Genomic DNA, 24,712 nt, shown 5'->3' on the forward strand with positions numbered 1-24,712 from the left:
AGTTGAGATGATAAAAACTTTCAGCTTCCTGCTGAAATAAAAATAGACATTTCATGCTCAAAAATGGAATCAGAACTGGGTGGAAAAAACTGCTTCCAATTTGTGGAAGATACCAATACAAAAAATTAAATCTTGATCTATATCTCTATCTATATCTAATCAAGAGTTTAAAAGCACCCCCTGAAAAGAGGGAAGATACTGGTTTACAGTGCATACAGTTTCTAAGCTATAAGTCATAGGACTCCCTTAGTCTTAACTTGAAGACATCTGATCTGAGAACTGAGGGCCTAAAAAATCCTGAGGGATGCCAAGGGCTTATTTTCTGGGTAGCCAGAACACCTGGGTCCTTGGTCACCTTGGGACACCCTTTGGTCTAGGTAGACAGGTGAGGAAAAACCAGGAAAAAAATTCTACCGAAAACCCACCATGCAGCTAGAACTTTTACAGTTTTGTACAAGTTGGCAATTTCAATAAAAAAATTCTTGTCAAAAGTTTTCCAGCAGTCTTGATTTGAGTAGAGCTGAGTTAGGTGTAGCCTAGCAATACAATGCTCATTATTCAAGGGTTGTAAACCAATATAATGTTTAGTATACCCAGGAATATGAATGTTTCATGTTCTGATCCCTAGACAAAAAGTCTCACTTAATGAGTTTTTCTCTCTTTGTATATATGCCCATAGATGTATAACATATGAACGTACTCCATAAGTTGCAATGATATTGATAAATACAAGACTTCATTATTTTTGAAGCACACTTAGGCAGGTGGTTTTGGTTTTGGTTTTGTGATGAAAGGAGAAAGGTACCTTACAAACAACTTGGCAACTGTAGCTGATCTTTAGCATGAACAAGCTAAATGTATGTCTCAGAAGTGCCCATTGTAGTTGTTCACTTGAAATGGAAAAAAAGTGGGGTTTTTGGTAATACTTTTTTTATACTTACACATTTTGATAATTCACTCAAATAATGAATTTTCAAAATGTTTTCATAATAAGTTTTTAAACTTCCCGAGTGGATGCTGTTTATAAGGTGTGTGTCCTCACTGAGCTCAGTGGTTAAAGCCTGGCTCCCCTGCAGCCAAAAGCAAAGCTCCTGATTGATTGTGGCAATAGCTAGGATTTCACTCATCCAGTTTCACTGACAAGCACATTTCTCCATTCACTCCTAGCCTCCTTTTGGTTTTTCTTCTCCAGAAACCCAGTTATTTGGCATTATTTTTTCCTCAGTCAGCTGTTCTCTGTTCTGCTGGAGGACAGCTGAGTCCAAAAGATCAAAAGATTCCCAGACTCTTAATCTACCCTTACTTAGAGGGGTTTGTTTTGTTTTGTTGTTTGCTTGCTTTTCCACTGAAAGCTGTTTCCCTGCTCTACTTACCCTGCGTGAGAAAGTCTGAGTAGAAACAGTCCTGAAAAGACTGTCTCTGCAGTATCTGTGATCAGAGGCATCCTTTCACCAGGCTAATGGAAAGCAATTGTTCAGTGAGAACCGGTTCTGGGATTCACACTGTCGAACCCATCAGGATGTTTGTTGTTTTCTACACCAGGGAGCAGTGCAAACATGCACATGGGAACAGTCTCTACTGCAGAAACCTTACTTATCTACTCTACCAGCTTAGGTATTAGGCAGTAATGTCAGTAATGTCAATGTTTATTATGTATCTTATACACAATGTTTCAAGAAGATTTTAAGGGTTAAGACAAGTAAGATTCAGTTCTCCTCAGATGCATGAATCTGTGTAACTACTTGGCAGGCAATATGTTATTGAGGCTATGAACACAAGGAAAGACTTCACAGTTTAACTGTGAAGTGTTTAATTACCCCAATGTGTGAGGATGTGTGCTTGATTAAAGTTAGAATTTATCCTCCTGTTCCTAAATAAATTCAGAATAAATTTAAGAACCTCCTAGGATTCCATACTGTTTCAAGAGGCCTATCTTCTGATTTTAATCCATATGTTCCTATGTGATAAAATCAATGATTTTCCAATGACTTTGGGGGTTGCCATGGTTCCTTGCACTTTGCTTCTCTTTAAAGGTAGCTGCCCTTCAATGTGATTTTATAAAATGCTCTAGCCAACACAGTCCAGTTTGTGGTTTTGAGTTCTTGTCTCAGCTCTGCTTGCTGAAGCTTCAGTGGTTCCACATTTGGCTTGAATGTAATGCTAAACATTAGTAGTATCTACCTATTTTAGACTCTTGATTTCCTTTCAGCCAGCACTACAATGTCACTTGAAAATATGAAGGTTTGCACATATCAACTGTCTTTGGCAGCATAGTTTCTAAAATATAAAGTGTCTGTTTTCTGATATACGAAAACACATAATCACAAATGTTTTACTTGCTGTGTTTTGAGTTGCATAACAGGCCAATGCTCTGGTGAGTCATAGGGACCTGACACATTGATGTCCTGCACATCATGACTATACTTTTGGGGTTATGTATGAAAGTTTTCAAGCCCTTCTCAGAGTTTTGTTCTACATAATTTTTCTTCGTTCAGAGTGCATTTGCCATTTCTGTGGGACTAGATCAAGATTTCATAAGATTTCATAAGATTTCATATTCTTTATTATAAACACCAATGTTTTGCCTTTGTTCATTTTCCTAAGGGGACTATTTGAACTTGGACTTTTGTTTCTAGCTCTTTGCTTTTCTGCACATTATAGGCTTCAATTATGAGGGCTACAGTCCCATGCACCTAATCCCAGCCACCTAATCATACCTAATCTGACTTGCCTTTTAAGGATGTATATCTTCTCCCTTGGGAAAAACATTTATTTTACAATGTGACACACTCTGATATTGTCTAGGCAATTATAAATTCCAGGTTTCCCTTAATATTTTAGTAGGAAGAGGACTAAGGGAAGTAAGTCTAGGTTTGAATAAACTCAGTGACTGAGTGAAACAAACATTACCATCTGAGCAGGACTGGTATGTCAGCCTGCCTTCACTCCTGGTTGTGCAACACTGCAAGAGGGAAGCCCAGCGGCTGGAAACACTGCTTGTTATTTGACTGCACAGACTGAAGTCCAGGGCTAAGATCTGTATGGCTGGCTCTGGCAGTAGGTTATCCGAGACATGATGGTTAAGGATACAATCACAAAAATTAGTAATGTCTATACAAGTTTAAGTTCTTTCCTCTTTACAAGGGTCCAAGGACAGATTTCACATAAATACAGTGACAAACACCAGCTCTTTATAATATTCTTTCAGTCTATGGCTTAGTTGGAAGCTTAGTTTCCTATTCCTCTTTGATTCTTTTCTGTTACAGATTTGTCACTGCTGCCAGCAGCTGATTTCTCTAATAGGAGACAGGAAGCTGCTAATGGGGAAACACCTTTCTGTCTCTTGGTTCATTTTTCATCAGGACAATATTTCCTAGGATAGGAAACTCTCAAAGGAAGTGAGTATGTTAGGAGGATGGGAGGAAATTGAGAAAGAGGGAGTCCTAAATGGTCTGACAACAGCACTGCAGCTGCTCCAGCCCTCGCACAAAAAATACCTAGCATTAAAGGACTTATTTATATGTGTGCTTTTAAAATATATTTTGATTTCCAGGTAACTGCCTAGCTGAGTTAATTTTAGATAATTTGCCAGGATGTGAAGTACATTGTATTATTTTTAGCCCAGAGTAAACCAGAGAATTAAGAATCTGAGCTTCCCACTCTGGCATGCAGCAGCTCCAGCTTCATACAGGGTCCGGGAGAGAAACAGATGCAAACTGTTTGTCACAATTTTCTCCAGCCATTATCTCCCTCTCTGGCCTTTGCTAGTAGGGCAGCAAGGTATGTGGCAGCGGCCTCTTCCTGATGATAAACAGCAGCCATAGCCAGCAGAAGGACTCCTGTCTTTGTTTCCCTTAATGATGCCCTGAAAATGATCAGGGTGCTGAACCAGTACAGGCACAGATACCCAAGAGTCTTAGAATAGTGTCTATGCCATCTCAGCTTGTGTGTCCTAATCCTGCCCTGAAAAACACAGCTCTCTGCACTGCTCCATGCTGACAGTGGTTGTTTTTGGGCAGTACTGAAGCAATGTTCCCATCTGCTTTGGCCCTGTTTCTGTCTGATAACGCAGGCTGCTGCCTCTCTGGCACTTATCCATCATGTTGTGTCTGGAAACTGGGTCAGAGAAGACTAGCTTTTTGACATACACTTTATAATCATCACTCTTCTTTGTGAGCTGCAAGGTCACACAATTTCGTGGCCTGAGGAGAGACACGGATGCACTGAACCACTGCCAGAGCAGCTGAAAAAGAGCTCCTATTCATTGCAGATTACATGTTTTGACCTAACTCTGACAGAAAAGCATACCTGTCAGCTCCATGGCAGGCTGATTAGGTTAATTAAGTCCTTGTCTATGAGTACAATAATTAGAACTGCCAGTTGTTTAAATGATAATAGAAGAAAGGCAAGATTCAAGGAGAAGCACTGGAGTTTGGAAGTACTAACAATCTAGGAGGGAATTCATAAAAGGCAGTGATTTAACACTTCCCTTCAGGCAACCTCATTTATGAATAATGCTGAGGAGAGGAGAAAGTTGTGTTCAGTGGGAGTTTATTTTGTTTTGCACTGAAAAAAATGAAAATTGAGATAGTCAATAAGTTTACAAATCAGATTTACAGGCTGCAAGCTTAACTGTAGCCTTGGGGTAACCTTGGAAAACACTCTTTTCACAGGGACAGTGTACAGAACAAGAAGAGTAGTGTGTATTTTCTCATCCTCCCAACAAAGGTATGAATGAGGAACCATCTTGTGTATTCTTGTAGTTTTGGATTTGTCAGTACATGCCATGCAGCAGGGCGATAAGTTATAGTAGTAACATGGTTAGTAGAACAGCATGGGAAGAAATGGAAGCTGAAAGAAACAAACTCAGGAGATCTATATGTAAGGCTAAAAAATAGGACTCTGGTCATTACAGAGAAGCCTCCTAGCATGTTTGATTTTATGCCTTTTATTTTTAGATATAAATACATTTGCAGGAGATCAGAGAAAAGATAACAAAATAACAGTGTCTCTGGAACACACACTTGCTCGGACCAGAATAGGATTTTCTCAGTTCAAAACCAAGATAAGGCTGTGGAGGAAGAGAGGATCCTCACAGTTAACCCTTCCAACTGGGTAGGTGGAAGTGTGATATTCACTGAATCACATGGCAAATCATATGGCAAGTGAGAGACAGGAAGAGATCACCTGTCATTGTAGGCAGGAAAGAGTATGATGGAATGAGAAAACTTCTAAGTTTTAACATGTAGATATTAGAGAAGGCTTTCTAAGGGTATGTTGAAATACTGGAAAGAAGATGATAGGTAAATATTTATTTGCATTAGAGGAGGAAGATATCTTGCCACCTCTTACAGCTCTATCCACTGGTGGCTGTGTAGGGGATTATGCTTTAACCATATTCATGCCAGCAAACCATCTCCTACAAAGATCAGGAAAAAGAGGAGAACAAGGCTGGAACAGAAGGGACTGAAAATATATACGCAAGACAATGTTGGGAACTGCCATTAGGAGGAGGTTTGAAAATATGAGTAGATCAGTTTATGCAAGGAAATGTGCAGAATGGCCTTACAAAAAGTCCAATATCTCAAAAAAGCAGTACAGACACCCCAAAAAAGGCTGTTGTAATGATAGACAGAGAGCAGAAATGAAAAGATGGAGAGAAAAGTAATGGGGACTGATCACTTTTTGTAGAAGAGAGTATGAGTACCAGCACGTCTGAGGACAAACCGGAGGAACAGAGACCAGGAGACTTCTCCATGGAGTTGTCATTGAAAGCCTCAGTCATGAAAGGACTAAGGTACTGTGTTTTGAGGTACAAGAAAGTCTTTTTGGTAACTACACAGCATTAAAATTATATTTAAATAATTTATTTGTATGAGTTTTTTAAAAGAGCACATCTGTCCCAAATTTTCCTTCATGCATGCATACATCACACACACAAAAAAATCATGTAAGCCCAACAACAATTAGAAAAAAACCCTCCAGAAAACACAATCAACCTGTATTTGTGGAACCAAAGACTTTCTCATCCTACTTGCACAATCAGAGAAATATAGTGTTAAAAAGTCTGTATGGATTGATTTGGACGTGGTTTGTGGAAGGAGGGGTAACACCCAAATGTGAGGTTCTCAGACATTTCCTCACCTTGCTTAAGAGAATATAGTCATTGTAAAGGCGAGAATATTTCATAAACATGGCAGTGATAACAACCTCATTTTTAACTGACACTACATAAATCTTCTGTGCAGTTGGCACCAGATACTGGAAGAAGCTTGTGAATTATATCCATCTCAAGAAGTGCCAGAGCCAATCCCTTTCCCACCAGCAGGAACTGCTGATGTGTATCAGCAACTTTTACAGTTTCATAAATTTTGTGATTAAAAACAGTGATTCCTCAGGGTAAGGATTGCTGGTGCTGTTTTATGTTAAGCAGAGGCAACATCTCTGGCCAGCACAGTAAGTAATGCTGCCTGCCCACTGCCAGCTGTTAAATGCAATTTGTTGAGGAAACCTCACTGCAGCTTTTTTTCTTTTTTTCTTTTTTTTTTTTTCATACAGGAGAAAGGTAAAAGTTATTTAAACATCACAATATAATGCTGTGGTCTCTGACTATGGTGAATATCAAGTGCTTTAGCTGACATCTAAAGATGAAGATCACAGGTTCTGATAACAATGGCATTTCTTATCCAAGCCCTTCCTTTGCCCTGCAGTGCTCATCCCTGGGCCCCAGGGCACACAGACACCAACCTATCTCCTCTACTGATAAATGCAGAAACAATGGTGGAGCCTCTGCTTTACAACTAAAGTAATTCAGAAATGAACAGGGACTAAATCTCCAAGTCACAGTAATGCCCTGAAATTGGGTTAGGAAGAGAACACTGCTATTTACCTTCCTTTCAATGCTATTTAGCTAAGGAAGCCAGAAGTGTCTGTACTACTGAACCATGAATATGAGGCATTACAATTTTATTTTTAAATACTTTTTCTTCCTAGAGATCTCCATGTATAGAACACTGTCACATTTCAGATGCTAAAATTGGACTAGTGGCTACCTCACACAGTATTTTATAAAGTGAAAATACTTTATAAAGAAAACTTCCAGGTTTCAACATAAAATAAGTTACCACAGGATCATGAATCTTCACTCCTCAGCAAGCAGACTGGATTGTGCATGGCCTCACCCTACTGCAAGTATGTGGGGAGCTGAGATCTCTGTGTATCACAATGAAACAGGGAGAAAAACCCCTGAATTTATTGAGGGGGAAAGGGTTTCATCACAGCCACTGAATATGATGCTCTAACTCCATTTAAGGACTCAGTTTTTACAGACCACTCAGAAAAAGGGGACAAAAAAGAAATTATATTTCAGCTGGAGCTCTAGGAAATTTTGACTGAACTGAGTTACACCTCTTAATTTTACAACTTCTGAAAACCTGTAAACCCACATCTTTTTGGCCCTATATTGGTCTCTTAAATTCATATTTAGTGACATCTGCATGAAAAAGGCATGGCTTTCCTGAGCAGGGTGGCTTGGAGATCAGAGCTGGTGCAGTGGGTGAAGGCTGAAACTGGTCGACGTGGGTACCCAAGGGCAGGCATCCAGCCACACGCTGCACTGCACAAAAGGATAAATGCCTGCAGACCTGCTGCACCCTGTGAGCTTTGGATGTGGGTTTTGTATGCTTCTGTGTAGGTTTCTGTGTAGGACTGCTGCTTTTGGACTTGGCAGAGGTATCTGCACCTAGAGCACAATTATTCAGGTGCGGAATTCATCCAGAGGGGCTTTGTCTTGTAAAAGGTGGTTTCAGGGAGAAGCTTGTGGTATTCTGGAGGTATTGCACATCCAAGCAGGAGACAAGACAGGGTTGGTCATTTGATGCCTTCCTGCTCTGGATTTACAACGTAATTGCTGAAGCCAACAGTGCATAATGAGCTGTATTGATAAGAGAATTGTATTTATAAGAGATAAGATTATATTGTATCTGTAAGAGAAAGACAATGGAGGACAAATCTTATGCTGAGGGGGTAAAGGCTAAGAGAAATGCCTCGGGGGCTTTTGAGCATGTGCATTTCATGGTCTGATGAGGATGTCATTTATCTAGTGTAGCACATACAAGATGCCAATGACATGAATAAAAGAGTGAGGGTTAACTGGAGGTGGACTTGTAAAAAAACAAATAACAAGAAGAAACAGAGGAAGCAAGCAGTAAAACCTCAGATAATAATGTCAGACTTTAGCTGCAAGATGAAGATCAAGACCAAGGACTTTAACCCTTCCTAAATTAGAGATTGTTTGGATGTGTGGTTGTATTTCAGGCATGATTCTATTTATAAATAACAAAAAGGTCTTCATGCAACCTGCCAGTTTATGCAGATGGACAAAGACAGCTTTGGAGGCTTAATAAAGGCTTTTTTGTTTTACAATACTACATCTGTTTTAGATCATGCAGGAATGCTGTTTAATAAGATCTTTCATATATGCTTCCCATTTAGTATCTCTCCATAATCAGTTCAGATGCTCATATTAGCAAAATTAAACTATACAAATGGTACAATGACAAGAGTCAGATCTGAGCAAGAACATAAACCAGTAAACCAGATGCCATCTGTAGAAATGCCCTGGTCAACAAACTAATAAAATTTTCTTTTTTTCCCCTTTGATAAAGGTTACATTTTATTAAGGAAGCCCCTTTTGACAGCTATGTTAATACAGTTAGATGATGTTTCTGATAAACTAATCAGAGAAATGTCTGGAAATAGATGAGGTCTTCTCTTTGATTTAGAAACAGAGTGAAATTTTTAATAAGACCATTTAAAAATAGATTCAGCCTCTGACTTGCTATTATTAATAACTCACAACTAATTTTTTGACTAAAATCTGACAACTTGGCCAGAGTTTTGACAAGATTGCAAGATCAACAGTGTCCTTTTATGTCTGATGTCACAGTAATTCTGAACAGCATTCAAGATTTTATCTGATTTTATCATTTAGAAAAACACAGAAGAGTAAAATTTATAATGAATCTCAACTGATATAAGCCCACATAACCTCTTTTGCAACAATTCTGTCAAAAGCATGTGCCCATTTAAAATTTTACTGCATCCTAAATCCAGTAAGGTTAAGTTTTTACCTTGAGGACTATTTTAAGTGCTGCAGTTTAAAGAGCCTTAGCAAATATACTTAATTTTGCCTATATTATCTGTGCTGACTCTCTGCCTCCCCTGACCAGCTCTTGAATAGAAAAATGGGTAGTGGCAGAGATTGCTTATGAACATCAGAAGAAGGTGTAGAGCTGAATGCCTGTCTTGCTATTCCAGACAACATTGCTGAAGCTTGGTGCCAAAATAATTTTCCAGTCGTGCTAATTCCTTAATAGTAGCATTGCACGCTCAACAGCATTTCTCTGCTCTACATGGCTTGACAGAGACCTTTTGTTAGCACTGATTGCAGGAGGAAGTTTCTCAGGTCCACTGAGATCCTCCACCCAGTCAGCTGCAGACTGCTCAGCAGCCCGAGCTTACAGTGAGGGAGGAACAATCTGCATGGAACAATCTGCATGGCTCCTGCGAGGGGATCCTGGAGACCAGTGCGGCCCTTGGCTGGCGGAGCATATTCCTGGTGGCTGGCAGAGCGTATTCCCTGAGCGATGCATGGTCTCCAGCAGCTGCTGGAGCAGCACCAGCTCCTCCCAGATGGCTGGGCCATGGGGTGGCTGTGGGTGGGGGCGAAGGGAGCCCTCCCAACTGCCAGGATTTGAGAGGAAGCGCTGCCATTCATGCAGCCCAGCTTGGCCCCAGCCTTGCCAGCACACTTGGCACATGGTGACAGTGTAGCCTCTGTTTGTGTCAGTGGCTCTTTCAGCCAGTGTGCATTTGGAAAGCCAGTGTGCTTCAGAGGGAGTCACTTTAGCTGGGGGAACTTGGGGGTCCTGTCAGAGGAAATTCCCTCATCCCCACAGTCATTTGCAGGCATCATGGTCCAGGTGCTGAGTTGTCAATGTCTTAGATCACCTTAGAACACCTGAGTTGTCCTCATGTGGGACAGAAGAAGCAAGGCAGGAACCCCTTGTGTGTTCTTGAGTGTGTCCATGCAGGTATATGAAAGCTAGATTGCTTGGAAAAGGCCATGAAGTCTGTGAAATCAGGGATTTAAAACATAAACAATCCAAAAAGTTGAAATTGAACATGGAGAGCGGGGAGGAGCCAAGACCATTGCAATGATGGCCATTGCAATGGGAGCCAGGAGGAAGCTTGTTATATCTCACAGCCTTTTGCAGACTATGCCAGCATGGTCTGATGATTCCACTTGTCCATTGTCCATCCTGGGCATCCAGGTCCTTCAGCCCAAAGGACAGTGGGCAAGCACAGCATTGGGGCCTGCTGCCAGAATGCCCTTGTTGCAAAGGCTGCTGAAGATGACCTCCCAGTCCCCATGGCCCTGATGGTGCTTGGTGGCACGGTGTGCACGGGGTCCTGCCAGAGGGTGAGGAATGCACTGGCTGAGGGAGCCTGGGAGGACGGTGAGACCTGGAGCCATGGGCAGAGGGGCAATCTCCTTCATGGTGGAAGTCAGCAGAAGCCAGCAGTGCTCTGACAGGAGCATGGCACTTTTGTTCTTGTCGGCAGTGAAGGACCTTGAGCAAAGAGGGTAATCATTTAAGATCTCTTATTGCACCCTAAATGCATTCATAATTCATGATACTCTGAGTCTGAGGCAGTACTGCTTTTATATGTGTGGCATAACATCAAAACAGCCCACTTTAAAGTATTTTCCCATAGGTTTTACTGATAATGAAATAGAGGCATTTTGGAAATGTTGTTCCACAAACCGTTTTAGCTTCTATTTTGAACTAGCTACCTTACCTGTTACTACAATTTTCTTAGATTCTCTGAGAAAGCAACAAGTGAGAAGGCTTTCTGATTAAACCACAAATGTTTAGTGTCCTCTGCTGCTGCACTTTCATATGTATTTAATAAAACTGTATAAAAACCAAGTGCCAAATCCTTATCTGCAGGTGGATTGCTTAATGCACAAAGAACTCTTGCATCACAGTTTGCTTTCCTCACTGCAGTGATGGTCTGTGGTGTGGTGAATCAGGAGGTCCCCAATCTGACACTGCAGCTGCTAATATGAAGTAAAAGGTCCTGACTTCACTCTATTTCTTGCTGTCTGCCATCACCTGCTATTGCTCCTGCTGGATGTCACAGGAAGCAGCTATATTTTCTTCTCCTTCTTCCTAAATGTGGACATAACCAAGGTGGTGGTGATGAAAACATCTCTGAGGAGGACAAAGGGAGCACAGGGAAGATTCCAGCCTCTCTGCATAACAGGAGATGAACAGTTGCTGGCCAGTTGAACAGGCTTAAAATCTCTGTGGGACTTGAAACTTGTCTCTCTGCTGCAACAAATGGCCATATATACCCTGGGGTAGAAATCAAACCTGAGGATGAGTGTTTGGATAGGAATTGAGAATCAGAAGTTGACATCTCAGGAAGCAAAGTCTTGATCGTCTCTGATCTTTAAGTTCTTTTGAACATCACTAAAGAGATGAATTATTTATCACCTCAGTGAATCTCTCTCCCTACCTGTAATTCCCTGGGTGTGTTGAGTTGGCCATCACAGTGATAAACAGATGATGCAGTCCTGACTGTCCCTGGCAGTGGAGTTCCTGCATGTGTTTTCAATCCTATGGGAAAATAATAAATATTGTGAGCATCCCACACACACGCATACACAGGCATATCACAAACAGCATGATGTCATGTTCAGTTCCTGCAAACTGTTACTATTGCAGTGGATTCTCATATGGCGGACTGCAATGAATTCATTTTTCTTATTAAAAAGTCAAGGGAATAAAACAGGCTTTCTCTGATTAACAGAGAAACCAGATGTTCTATAATTATTGAAGTGCAGGCAAATTCAAAGCCAAATAAAGCAAGCATGGCTGGATATAGTCTCTTCAAGATCTGTTTTTTCTCCTTTCAGTCTCTCAGTGTGAAAAAATAAAAATCTTGCTGAGTGGTAACACAAAAGTTGATGATTAATTGTATAACTTTCTCTCTGGGGTATTTAATTTCTGGGAATCATGTCACACACAGCCCTCACTGGGCTACAAGCATTTTCCATATGCAGTAAAATATTATAAAGACTTCTCCCGGCATTGGACCCCTCTTATGATGTAAATAATGTCAAGGGCCCAATTTTGCTTCCCTATGTAGAGTTGAGGCACCATAATTTAGGAACGTTGTTAACAACATTTTCAACTTGAAAGGCAGAAACTCATGAAGGACATGGCAAACGTACTCATGACAGGAATGAGTTATAATTTAGAGTGAAGATTTGTTAATTAAATTTTTGAGACATGTGTATGTTTGGTGAACAATGTGCTTATTTGTATATACAAACATGGTAACTGGGCTTCTACAAGTAGAGTATTTCTCGAATGTGTAGTTTTTTTATAGTCCATATAGAACAATTAGTTCTTCTGTTCAGTAATCAACACAAGGCAAGTGCCAATTCCTCAGGTGTCGGTTTGTGCCTTTTAAACAGTGAAAACATATTCACCTTTCTAAGTCTAGGGGCCTTTCCAGAAAGAAAATTCAGCCAAATTATCAGTTTGGGGGGTGTGCAATAGGTCAGTCCTTTATGATGTTTTAGTATATACCTTCCTTGGCACAATTTTTGAGCATGCACTGCACTCTGCAATGCACACAGATGCACAGCCCTACTGTACAGAAAGGTGTTTATTTTAAACTAGAAATACTTTCTTCTTGCTGGAAGAAGGAGCTTGGCTTTGGTCTGATTTGATTTTTTTGGCTTTACCCCTAAAGGATAATTTAGGAAAACAAGTAATATACAGAAAATTTGTAGGATGTAGACTTCAAAAAGCAGCAAGATTCATTATACCAATGTCTATTGATGTTGAGCAATCACTTGATAATGAAGTCTTCAAATCAAACCCTACTGACACACTTGAATTTAGTAACTTGACTGAACAGAAGATAGGGATCATTTCCTTTATTCTTTTGTCCAGTATATTAACTTTGATCTCTGTATATGGGCAATTCTCATTACACTACACTTTTCTTAAATACGAACTCCCTACATAAATCTTGTATGTATTTTGGGCTATTCACTTTGTTTACCACCAAAGAAAAGGGGCTGTTCAGCTGGATATGGATACTTTTATCCTAAAGGAGGTCAGAACAAACTATGCTTTCTTTTGTGTATCACAACAAAAATCTTATCACAAATTATTTTTCATTAATCTCAAATTCAAAATATATTGCAGCAGAGGTATAAGCCAAGCTGATATCTTTGATGGATCTCCATTCTTAAATGAAGTACAAAGAGATTTTAATTTTACAGCTCCATACCCCTTCTCAAGTTGCCGAGATGAACTGTTTTTTCCAAATTTTGAAAGAGAAAGAGAGTTGCAGACATATCACTCACAAGCTGGAACAAAGCTTGACCAAACTGTGGAGTCCCAGTTTTGGGGCACTAAGGATGTGCCTTGTCCTCGTGTGCATCTTTACACAGTGCTAAAAGCAACAGCACCACTGTCAGTATAGCTGTGATTGCTTTGCCATACTGGCTCTCACTCTCTGCCTCACTGCTTGTTTTTGATACACAGCATATTTTCACTGCAGCTAGGCCATCCCAAACTCCAGAGATAGCCTTTCATCCTATCTGGCTCAGTGTAGAGCAGGTTCTGCAGGGAAGGCACTGACCAGGGATGCAGTGATCAGAGCTTACTGCAAGGCACGGATATGTGTAGAAAACCAATCTAGCTTCTGCCCTGACACAGAAAGGACAAGAGCACATGCTGCTCTTTCCCAGCATGACCCTTCTGTGTTGTTATTCTTTTCTTGTCTCCCACCTTCTTCCTCATCTAGCCAGTTTCTTAATTCTATAATCCAGTTCCCAAACTGGGACTTGGAGACCTGATGTAACCTAGGGTAGCCATGGTTAAGACCACAAGTAAAGGTGTGTAGAGCTTCAAGCTAGATCATGCATGGTAGTAAGCAAAATCTTCAGTAAAAAGTGCCAAGATGTGCTAGGAGCTACCAAGCACAAGTAAATTGTAGATTTGAAAGGTCTGTAGCTCTGCCAAAAGGCGACAGGCTTCACACAAAGCATTTCTGCCTCACCTCATCAAAAACTCAAGCGATGGTCTTTCAGTTTCCAGAGCTTAAACACTGAGAGAACATGTCAGTAACAGCACAATTACATTTGGATACACTCAAAACCGTTTCCCTCAGCCCGAGACTTCTAGGAGTAAAAACGGCCCGGGGTGGGGTAAAGTCCATGGCATGGAAGAATTTCAGCTCAACATTTAAAGTGCGACAAAACTCCCTACAGCAGAAAAGGGATACCTCTGCCAAGTCATGCATGTGAAATAATTAATCCATGGAAAAACAACCTCAGGAGCTGCTGGATGCCCACGGAAGCACCACGTGGCCGTTTCAGTACCCAACACGCTATTCCCCTGGGAAAGTATGAAGAGATTAGGCGAGCCGCCAGAATTTAGGGAGAAACCGCACCAAGGTTAGCACACCCTTTCCTGTTTCTTCCCGTTTTCCCCGCGGGAGCAGCGGCGCGGGCGCTGTCCGTGGCCAGCAGAGGTCAGCGCGCCCCAGCGCAGCCCCGCCGAGCGCCCGGGCGGCACCGGGCGGCACCGGGCGGCACCGGGCGGCACCGGGCGGCACCGGGCGGCACCGGGCGGCACCGGCACCGCAGCTGCCCCCGCGCCGCGCAGGGGCCCCGCTGTGCCTCGTGGGGCCGAGCAGAGGTTAGTGCTCTGCTTCATGTCCAAGGGTCTCTACGGATCTCTGCTGAGCCCCTACAAACGGGGGCAATCTCTGCCGTGCGGAGCCTCCAAAATCTTTCCAGAGAGGTGAATTAACTTTTCACCAGTGTCGTCCAGTAGGTTAGCAGAAGAATGTTGCATTTTCTGAGCCCACCTTTGGGAAACCAGCCTGATCTTCTGTGTGTCTGAGTGATTCAGAAAGCTTCAAGGCTAATTCTCCAATAATGCAACATTTGGCTGAATACATCTTCACCATTTTTAGGTTGACAGGCCTCTTCTTCAAGCATAAATCTGTCACAAATCCAATACAATGGCTCTTTCCCTCTTTTCTCTTGTTGTTCAGGAATACTCCATTATTACTACCTTCCTTCCTTCCTTACACTGGGCTGCAAAATCTCTCACCTCATTTGGCGATGCTGTGCACAAAAGCAGAGGGACCCCATCATTCCTAAGACAATTCATTTAAAAGATGCAGAACAATATTCTGGAAAGTTGTTTTCCACATGAGAGGAACATCCTCTTCCTGAATTGCTTACATTATAAGGTATTCCTTCCAATGCCTGGTAAATTCCAGGTTATTGCTAACCTCTCTCTGTTCTGAGACAAATTTTGTGCTTTAAATTTTAAGTTAGCCAAACTAGTACAGCATTTTCACTATTAGACGATTTTTGGTTCCTAATTTTTGATTGTTGGTTCCTAGGTAAATAAAAAGTAGTATGGAGAACTTTATTTTCTTTCTGAGTTTGATTGGGTGTTCATTTAGACATAGTCATAAAACAGGTCATAAAATAGATGCCAAATTACATAAATTGTACCCCATTACAGCTGGGGTCTCTTGCTTTGTATCTACAGGATACACTGATAAAAGCTGCAAGAAGAGTCTTAAAAAGAAGTAGTGTGTTTTCTGTATTTTTAATATTTTATGTTCCTAATTTAAAAGATACTAAGAGAAAAATTATTTAAATGCAGGCTTTTCACACTGTGGATGAGATCCAGCCATATCAATTTCAAAAGCCTTGTACAGCTTTTGTATATTGGAGGGAAAATAGAGAAGAAACTTGATACTGGTCTATAATTTACTGCAGTGGGAGAGAATACTTGAATCCAGCAGGATCTGTAATTAGAAATAAAGTGGCAAATTGAGCCTAAAGATTCAGAGGTCAATTTTGAGAAACTAGAAACTAAAGGATTCTTGTACCATCAGAAGTGTCTGCCTGCTGGAACAGCATATGAGGGGGTGTAGGTGGAAAGCAGGCACTTTTCAAAATGTCTGTCTCTGCTGGGAGCGTGCAGGGGACAGCATCGTGCAGCTCTGGATGTGATGATCCGTCTGGACTCCGCAGATGCTCATGGAGGGTGCTCTGACACCCAACATAGGGCCCAGCATGGGCCTTTGGATGCCACATGAGCACAGGCTGTGTCTCTTTTTCCAGCAGAAGCCTGGGTGGTAACGCCCAAAGGTAAACATAACGAACAGGAAACAAGAAAACATGTGGAATTAATCAGTTCCACTGAACTGGCATTTTCTCATTAAAATGTGTTCAGTCAGGCCCATGAAGCGGAGAATTGTTGCCCTCCCTAAAGTTATATCCTGGTTCTCACACAGCCAGTTTATTCAGGAAATAAAACTGGATGATGTATCCTCCCAGCTTCCACATGAATTCCTGGTGCTTGTTTACATTTGTGGCAAGTCAGGATGGTTTCTTGACTTCATTAGAAAGCAAAAAATAGCTCTACAATTTTTGGTGACTCATGATTAAATATGCTTTGCAAAAGCTTAGCTGTGAAAATATCAATAATATTTTGTGTTGAAAGTAGCAAGTTATTCTCTCCAATTATACTTTCCAGCAGCTGTATCACTTCTTCAGCAGCTGTATCATTTAAATGAGCTTTTAGCACACTTTCTGCTTTGAGAGTTAAATATCCAGGTCAGAGATTTGCTGGTTTGACCCTTACTTCAGTGAAAAGAGAACATATTTGTGTATTATTAATCCAGACACATTTTGCTATCAAAATCAGTAAAGAAAACAAGATAAACTGTATGGGCAAAATAGCTGGATTAATTATGTTCAGATAGTGACTTGAATTAGTGGAAGCGAACCATTAAAATACAGCAGTTTGGAAGGAGACTTTCCACAGGAGAAGACCAGAACTTATTTTCCAACAAGTGCAGTATATGAAGTAAATTTTAAATAAGGGATCCACAAGCTGCTAAGGAAGAAAATATGACTTTGAAGGATCTGCATGATACTAAGAGACATGTTTCAAACAGATTTGAATCTTGGTTTTTAAACTTATTTCTCTTGTTTATTACAATCTTCTTTTCTCCTAGGTTTATGTCAGGCTAATGTGAAAGCAATCTGTGCCATATTTCTATTCCAAACATATAAACCTGAAACTTCACAGCCAAGGTGTCTCATATATCATTGCATCATAGAATTGTGAAGGGAAGGGATCTTGTTGCAGAATATGGCTGAGAGGGAATAGAGTGGCCTCTAATGCTGAGGCTGCAGGATGAGGTGAGAGATAATTATCCCCATGTTCCCATTCTGTAAGCATTTCCCAGAATGGCCAAATGTGGAAGTCCTGAGGTTACACCACCTGGGTCAGCATCTTTGTGGGCCTGTCTGACTTTGGTTTACAAGGGTGTGTTGGGGGAATCCTGCAGCAATTTCTTCTCATTTGTGTGGGAAGGCAAATCATGTATTTCACTATACCAGCATTCTGTCCTTCATTTGCACAAGCCCAGGAGGGTCTACCTGACACTCCATGCTCTCTATTTCCAGGACAGTCTGCTCTGGGTCTTGGGAGCTGCAGAAGTCCAAAATACACCCAAAGGCTGCGTAGGCCTCACTCTCCCCTGAATGCTCTGGATGCCTTTCAGACTTGTTGACTCAGCCAGGCAACTGTATCCTCCATGTGCCAGAATAGGGACAAGGTGCACTCCAGATTTGTAGTATTCATGGGCAAATGAGCACCTGATTCTTTCTCTGCCCTGCTCTGCTTCACTGTGCTTTATGCCAGACACCAACTCTAGTGGCTTCAGTATATATCACTATCACTGCTTTATCATGTCTCCCTGCTTTCCTGCTTTCCACTGCTTCCCATTTTTGTTTTAGCCGGTACCGGCAAGTATCAGTCCCATGTGAATACATTTATGCCTCAATTATATCTATGTCACCAAAACATCAATAGGATTGTACTGAGAACTTTGTAAATCCCAGGCCTCACTGAGACTGATGGAAATTAAATGTTACTTTGCGGTATTCATCATAGCTGCATTAATGTCAAACTTATGCAAAACATGTCAAAGCATGGGCTGTGATTTTACACAGACCTTTAATAAAGCAATTTCTAATATTTTTCTTCTGTGAGCTCAACTGATATGGTAGAATCTCTTCTGACTGAAAAACCCCTAGAGAAATGCTTTGTGTTTCCAGATAGGCACCTTCAGCACCTTCATGCCTGTAGAGCTCAGTAGAAGTGGCAGTACTGCCTCTGAGCACTGAGCTGTGCAGTCCCATTGAAACTGTGTTTGTTTTCAAATGTCTGTGCTTAGCAGTTACGGGGCAGTTTGCTTGGAGAAAATAAAACCTAGGAGCTGGCGAATGAGAAGTCAGCATCTGAGGTGCCGTTTCTGACAGGACACATCAGTTCTGCTGTATCAGTTGTGCAGACCTACAAGCTGGGCTGTTATCTGGATAGGCAAACTGTTCCTTTAGCTAAGATCCTCAGTCTTTAGTGGTGAGCTGCCTTGGCTTCTCTTTAAGGTAATTGGCGATGTGGCTCCTTTTTGTTTTGACCTGAGTTCAAACATCTGTTTCTGACAACTATAGTGAAAGTAAAAACATAATCATAGTCACAGCCACATGAAAAACTCACGTGAAGTTTTCCCTGCAAGGCATTTAGCCCTTCTGTGCTGCTTTAACTGCTAAGCTGCACTTACATATACAGCTAAGAGCAAGCCCTCTTGTCATGCATTTGTGCACATGCATCCCACATTGCCTCCTGTAACAACAGCCACATTATGCTTCCTTACACAAAACCAGCTGTCAGTTTAGATTTCCTTAATCCTGCCAGATTCCAACTCAGCCAGCTAACAACCATTATCTATGGGAAACCCTTCTGTGAAATAAAGCAATGTCCTTACAGAAATGACATGTCATAAAAATTAGTTTGGTCACCAATCCAAGAAAATACTTTGTTTAAGTTTGAAAACTACAGACTGGTGGTATCATGTTCCCTGGTGCTATATATCTCAAAAATGATGAGCAGGACAGCACCATAACAGCACTCAGGGCCAGATCCCTGCTTGCCCTAATTATATAACACACTTAAACAGTGCAATTGTGTTTTGCAAGTTGCTGCTATGTAGACAGTGTTCACGTATGGCACAATAGTCTCCAGCATAACCTTTCCAAACTCCATCAGTGTAAACAAGGAATGTGAACCATGAGAGTTTTGACAACATTGCGATGGCTCTTTTGAGAGCAGCCTGCTCTCACCAGTGGAAGCATTAAAGGGGACAACTCTTCCCCATAAGGACATGGTAAAGGTTTTGATGGGCTGCTCCTTGGAAGGATAAGGACAAGACAAAGACAAATGGCAAGTACATATTACAGAGACTATTCCTGCCTGAGGTAAACAAGAGGCAGAAGAAAACCAGGCCATGTCTCCGGACCCTGGTTGCAGAATACCATATGGATCAGTGACCATGAGCATCTTCAATACAGTTGTCCTCAGCCTTTTTAGCCCGCAGTGAACTCTACAAATATTTTATACTTCCCCATGCACCTGGCTCACTGGGCAGGAAGAGGGAGGAAAGCTGTGTGCATGCTCAGCCAATAAAGACAATACCCTCTCAGGGGAGAAAGGGAAGCTGTTTCTAACTCAAGTCAATCAGTTCAAATGCGATGCCACTGGCAGGTCTATAAACACCTGACACTTCAACAAGAATTGCAGCTTCTCAGCACACCAACTGGTGAAAGCTGAAAATTTTCTCCAGGTTTTTCTGTTTGGTCATTGTTTTTGTGCATTTGTATCAAAAATGGTTTGCAGAGTTGCTAAGCGCAGTCAATTTAAAGCCAGAAGTAAGTGTCCAATGTATCAGTAGTTTGTCTTAAAAAGCAAATTCAACAGTAGATTGTATTAAAAAGCAAATTCAAAGGTGGGATTTTTTAGTTATATTGTAGGTATTATTAGAAGCAGTTAAGGTCATGTTTTCCCTCAACATAAATAGGAGAGAAATCTCTTTTTTTGATTTTTGCAATGAAAGCTTAGGCCTTTATCTGTTTACAAGATTTGGCATCAGGGATTTTCAGAAATAAAATTGTGATGTGCAATTGGACTCATGATAAAATACCAAGATCCGCCAATCCATGCACAATCTGATAATCTTTTTACATCCTGATCATCAAAGACTGTAAAGTTTTTAGTGTGTTCAAATATGAATCTCTTAATGACATTTCAAGCCACGCACCAGATCTGGTTTTCAGTTCACAAAGTAGAGTACAGCCCACAGCTGTGCTGTAACCACACAAATGAAAATATGTACTTCCTTTTTCAGGAGTAATATCATGCCTTTTTGAAGATAACTTTCATGTGGATAGGGAAACAGAGCTAGTATCCCTTCCAATAAATGCAATAACCAGCATTTTATGAGCTTTTCTTTAGTATTTTTCTTTTCTAAGTGAAAATTATGCTTCTTTATTAACAGTTATTTCCAACCTAGTTATTTTGGTTCTCCACAGTTCAAACAGCTATTTAGAGTGGAAAAAAACCAAAACCGCAGTGGCTAGTTCCCTGTAGGTTGATGGAGACCTCTAGGCAATCAAAATAATCAGAGCACTGTCTCAGGGTCAGCCTGATCCCTGCAGAGATCCCTGCAGAGGCTGTAGCTGAGCTCTTCACATCATGTTTGAGAGCTGTGCATGTTTTGTGTTAAAGGTGACAAGCACAAGCATGCAAGAATGCAAAGCATGCAAGAAAGGTGTTTTAACAGGACAGCAGTGCAAACCTGTTTTCAAAACTGAATATTAAATCACATGTAGCAACTGTATTTTTAGAAAGAGGGGAAAAAAAAAGAAAAAAGAAAGAAACTCCACACCACAAAAAAAGTTCTCCAAAGCATTGTTTCTACACTGAGAGCAAACAAGAAAAGTGATGGTCTTATTCTAAAATGCTGAGAGAAAAGCTGGGGCTGCAAATCTATTTCTGTTAGAGACCTCCAATGTGATTTTATCATAATGTCTGTGCCTACATTTCTTTTTTCTACTGAAGGGAGGCAGCAGTACACCCTTTCTGGACCCCTTTATCTGTCCAGTCAGTTTAGACTTAAGTGCTTAGTGGCAGACATTCTCTCCTCAGTGGCAGAACAGTGTCCTGCACAATGAAACCCTAATCTCTGGCAAAGCTCAGCGATGCTGTGACAGCAGTAGGAAGAATGAAGCAGAAAGTGCAGCATTTAAAGGCAGCAGGAGAACATGGTTAGGCAAGATCACCTCAGACTAAACCTTTCTGACTGAGTAATTATAGAGTGATGATGGATGAGTAGTGTACATAGTCTGATTAATTTCAAAGCAAAGATGGCTTTAGAAATCCCACTGCTTATGGGCATTGGCAGGGCTCCTGCATCCATTCTGATGGATGAAAGACTTCAAATTCCTATACATGGTTCTTAAAACTTCAGTGTGTGTATACATTATGACAGAAAATCTGTGAGAGTGGTTGAATTTTCAGTTGAACACTAAAATGCCAAAAAACATCAGCAGAACTGTAATTCAGCCTCTGTCCTATGTACTATGGTAGTGTCTGAGCACTATTATTTTGTGGTATAGTCCCTCCCTCGTTCAGTGCAGATGTTGGATAGTGGTTGAATAATGCTAATTACAACTGCTGCCATAGGAAAGATTTTGGAAAGAGTGCATTTACTGCTACTCTATGCTAGGGTCAAGCCTACTACAGTTCAGAAACAAAGGCCCTTAGGCCTTTAGGGAGTTTAGAGAAAGGGACACAGACCTAAAAATCCTGATTATTTTGGAGAGCTCTTCTAAAAAAAGACTAAGCATGAAGAGAAAAGCAGTCCTGGATGTGAAAGAAGGTAAGGAGCTCTGGTGGCTAGAGATACCTAGTTGGTAAAGAATCCTGTTGGGAGATAGAGCCAAAAGGGCCTGGTTCCACCCTCCCATGAGACTCACCATCACTTCTGAAAGTTTGCAATGGGCAGGACAAGAGGCGCAGGAGAGAGGACACGGCCTCATGGTAAGTGTGATTTAAATATTGCCCTGGAGAACTGGATTTTGTGCATGATCATGCTGCAGCATTTTAATTGCTAGGGAAACCACTTAAAGTATGTGGAGATTCTCTGTAGGTTCCTCTTTCTCTCTGTTTCCTGAGATATCTAGGTCTAAATTGCAGGAGGCCGTAGAAGATACTGTGGCAACTCAAGGCAGTGGAGCTGCCACTATATCTGCACGTCCCTGTCCCCAGCCCACCTCGCTGTGCCATGGTGCCCCATGAGCAGGAGATCAGTCCCTTTCTCACAGAGTGGCAGGGCTGAACAACTCAACACTTGTGTGTTGAGATGAAGGTGTGAGCAGCCCAGCAGTGAGTAAGTGAGCCTCTTGTCAGCTCAGCACCTGTGTGCTGTGCTGGGGACACCTCTGTACCACAGGGCCACACATTGTCAGCCGTGAGATGTAATGCAGCCATTCCACAGGCAGTGTCCTTCCTCTGCCCTGAATGGGCACAGGGAGCCCATGGGGATCAGTCACTTTAGTGTTCTTGTAACATGTGTCCAGCACAGAGACCAATGGCTCTGCCTTCTGGGTGTTTTCTTTGCCATTTGATTATTAATAACCTTGCCATGATAAAATACAATCTCATTTTCTGGTATGAGAATTACTGCTGATTCAGGGACATTTTAGGGTCATGCAGTGTAAAGAAGTGCCTTAGTCCCAGAGTGCACTGGACTGATGTTCAGAGAGTGCAGGACCTTGCTCACATTTCTATGCTCTACCACCTCTCTGTACATCTGCTTTCCCGTATGGAAAGCATTGTAATGGTCCTGAAAGTACTTGGTTTGTGGTTGCAGAGCCTGTTTTGATGACATGTGTTAAAATACCTCTCAATTCCTGCTCATGTCCCAGTGGACTTGACCAGTTTGGATATCCATAGCAACAAGAAGAATAAGCTGAAAGTAGATCTGTAGAGATGGAACACTGCAAAAGCCATAGAAGCCCAGACTGGCATATTCTATTCAAGAAATACTCTATTTTCTTGCAAAACCAAGCATGTAGTACATGTGCCTTTTGGGTGAAGGGTGCTTATAGCTAATTCAGCTCAGAACAAGTGGAACTAGAATACGTAAAACTTAGTTTTGCTCTTTTTTTTTTCCACCTAAGACTCTTGCATTGAAAGGTTTGTCTAAATACTAAAAAAGCAGGAATGTCATGAACAGTAATAAAGAAACTTAATTTCATGGAAACATTATACAGCAGTGTGGATCAGAACAATGTTAGGCAAATAGCTGTTGATTTTTCTTGTGAGTTTAAGCACCTTCAAAGTCCTGAATGGGCTGGTCTGGAGCCAAAAAAATGACACTGTGTGATAAGTGAGGAGAGCAAAACTAGCCAGGGGTGTGGAATGAATCTGCTTTGCTTCTGCTGACAGAATGGAAAGATCTATTTTATGAAGTGTTCTAATGATGACTGTTGGTTTATTTTCCCCTCTTCAGTTCAGGCGGAGGTGTGTCCTTCATTTCTCTTGACATCAGTGTGGCGTACTCCCCAACTTCACTCTGGTCTCCCACTGGTGGTATTTCTGCTCACTGGGGTCAGTGCCATCTGCAAAAGCACAGCCTCTTGCTTGAGGGAGCATAGGGAATATAGCATTATCCAAATCATGCAAGCAAAGAAGCTGAATTTTAAGCAAGCATTTCCTGTACAAACTTCTGATATTTCTTTTCTTTGCGCTTGCATTTCTCTAAAAGTATTTCATGTGGCTACAGAAGCAATTGTCACTACTTATTTTGCAACACGAACCATCTGGAAAGTTACATGAGTAAGACAGCTTACAAGTTTTGCACTTGAGAGCAACCAGACCTAGCTCTCTTTCACAGTTGTAGGTCTCAATGGGAAATTTTGCATGCATGAATTTGCTTCAAAAAGATTTCACATCAATTAATTTATCTTTTATTTTTTAACTCTACAGCTTATAAAAGGGGGAAGATTTCCTACACAGGTTATTGATATAAAAGCAGAATAGCAACTTGCAGCAAAGATTTTGCTGATTGATTTGTAGTAGAAAAGCAAGCGAGAAAACAACATAGAAAAATATATCCTGAAGACAGATGACAATGAATGGAAGAAGAGATGACGTCTGAGAAGAGAAATGAATGTCTTCTCGCCATGATCTTCTTCCCATAAATCTGCAGTTTCCTAGGGTCTTCACTGTACAAATGTTTGCATCAGTATTTCTGAGATTTCTTGGTTTGGATTACACCTGTGTTAAGGGTGATTTGTCTGAGCTAGTTTTAAAAATCTGGAAATTTGTTTCTAAAAGCAATTTGGATAAAGAAAGAACTGTCTTCTTGAACTGTTTCTGTGGAAGGAGTTGTTTCCCAGTTACTTTGCTTGACTCCAGAAACTGGCTACCAGACCGATACTACTGTTCTTATTGACCAGCTTTTGCCACTGAACAGCTTTCTGATTAATTTCAGGAAATCTCAAAAAACCTGAGAGAAAGATGGTCTCTTTGGGGTATCCAAGCTTTTTAAATGGTTACTCAAACTGGTAGTTTTGTATAACATAAAAATCCTATAGGTTGTACAGGTACATATATTTACTTACCGTAACTTCTTTGTGGGAGATACAGTAGTGGTGCTCTCTCTCAGGAGCTTGCCA

At 41.2% G+C, this 24,712-nt stretch overlaps 1 long non-coding RNA gene across 1 annotated transcript; it reads right to left on the minus strand.

Moving 5' to 3' along the window:
* Positions 1 to 4,550: 4,550 nt before the first annotated feature.
* Positions 4,551 to 24,712, minus strand: LOC119696172. Its single transcript, XR_005255516.1, has 3 exons — positions 24,659 to 24,712; positions 11,587 to 11,687; positions 4,551 to 10,634 (listed from the first exon to the last, which is right to left on the minus strand). It is a non-coding gene; the product is annotated as an uncharacterized LOC119696172 (long non-coding RNA).

The sequence above is a fragment of the Motacilla alba genome, chromosome Z, assembly GCF_015832195.1.
Source record: "Motacilla alba alba isolate MOTALB_02 chromosome Z, Motacilla_alba_V1.0_pri, whole genome shotgun sequence".
NCBI lineage: Eukaryota > Metazoa > Chordata > Aves > Passeriformes > Motacillidae > Motacilla > Motacilla alba.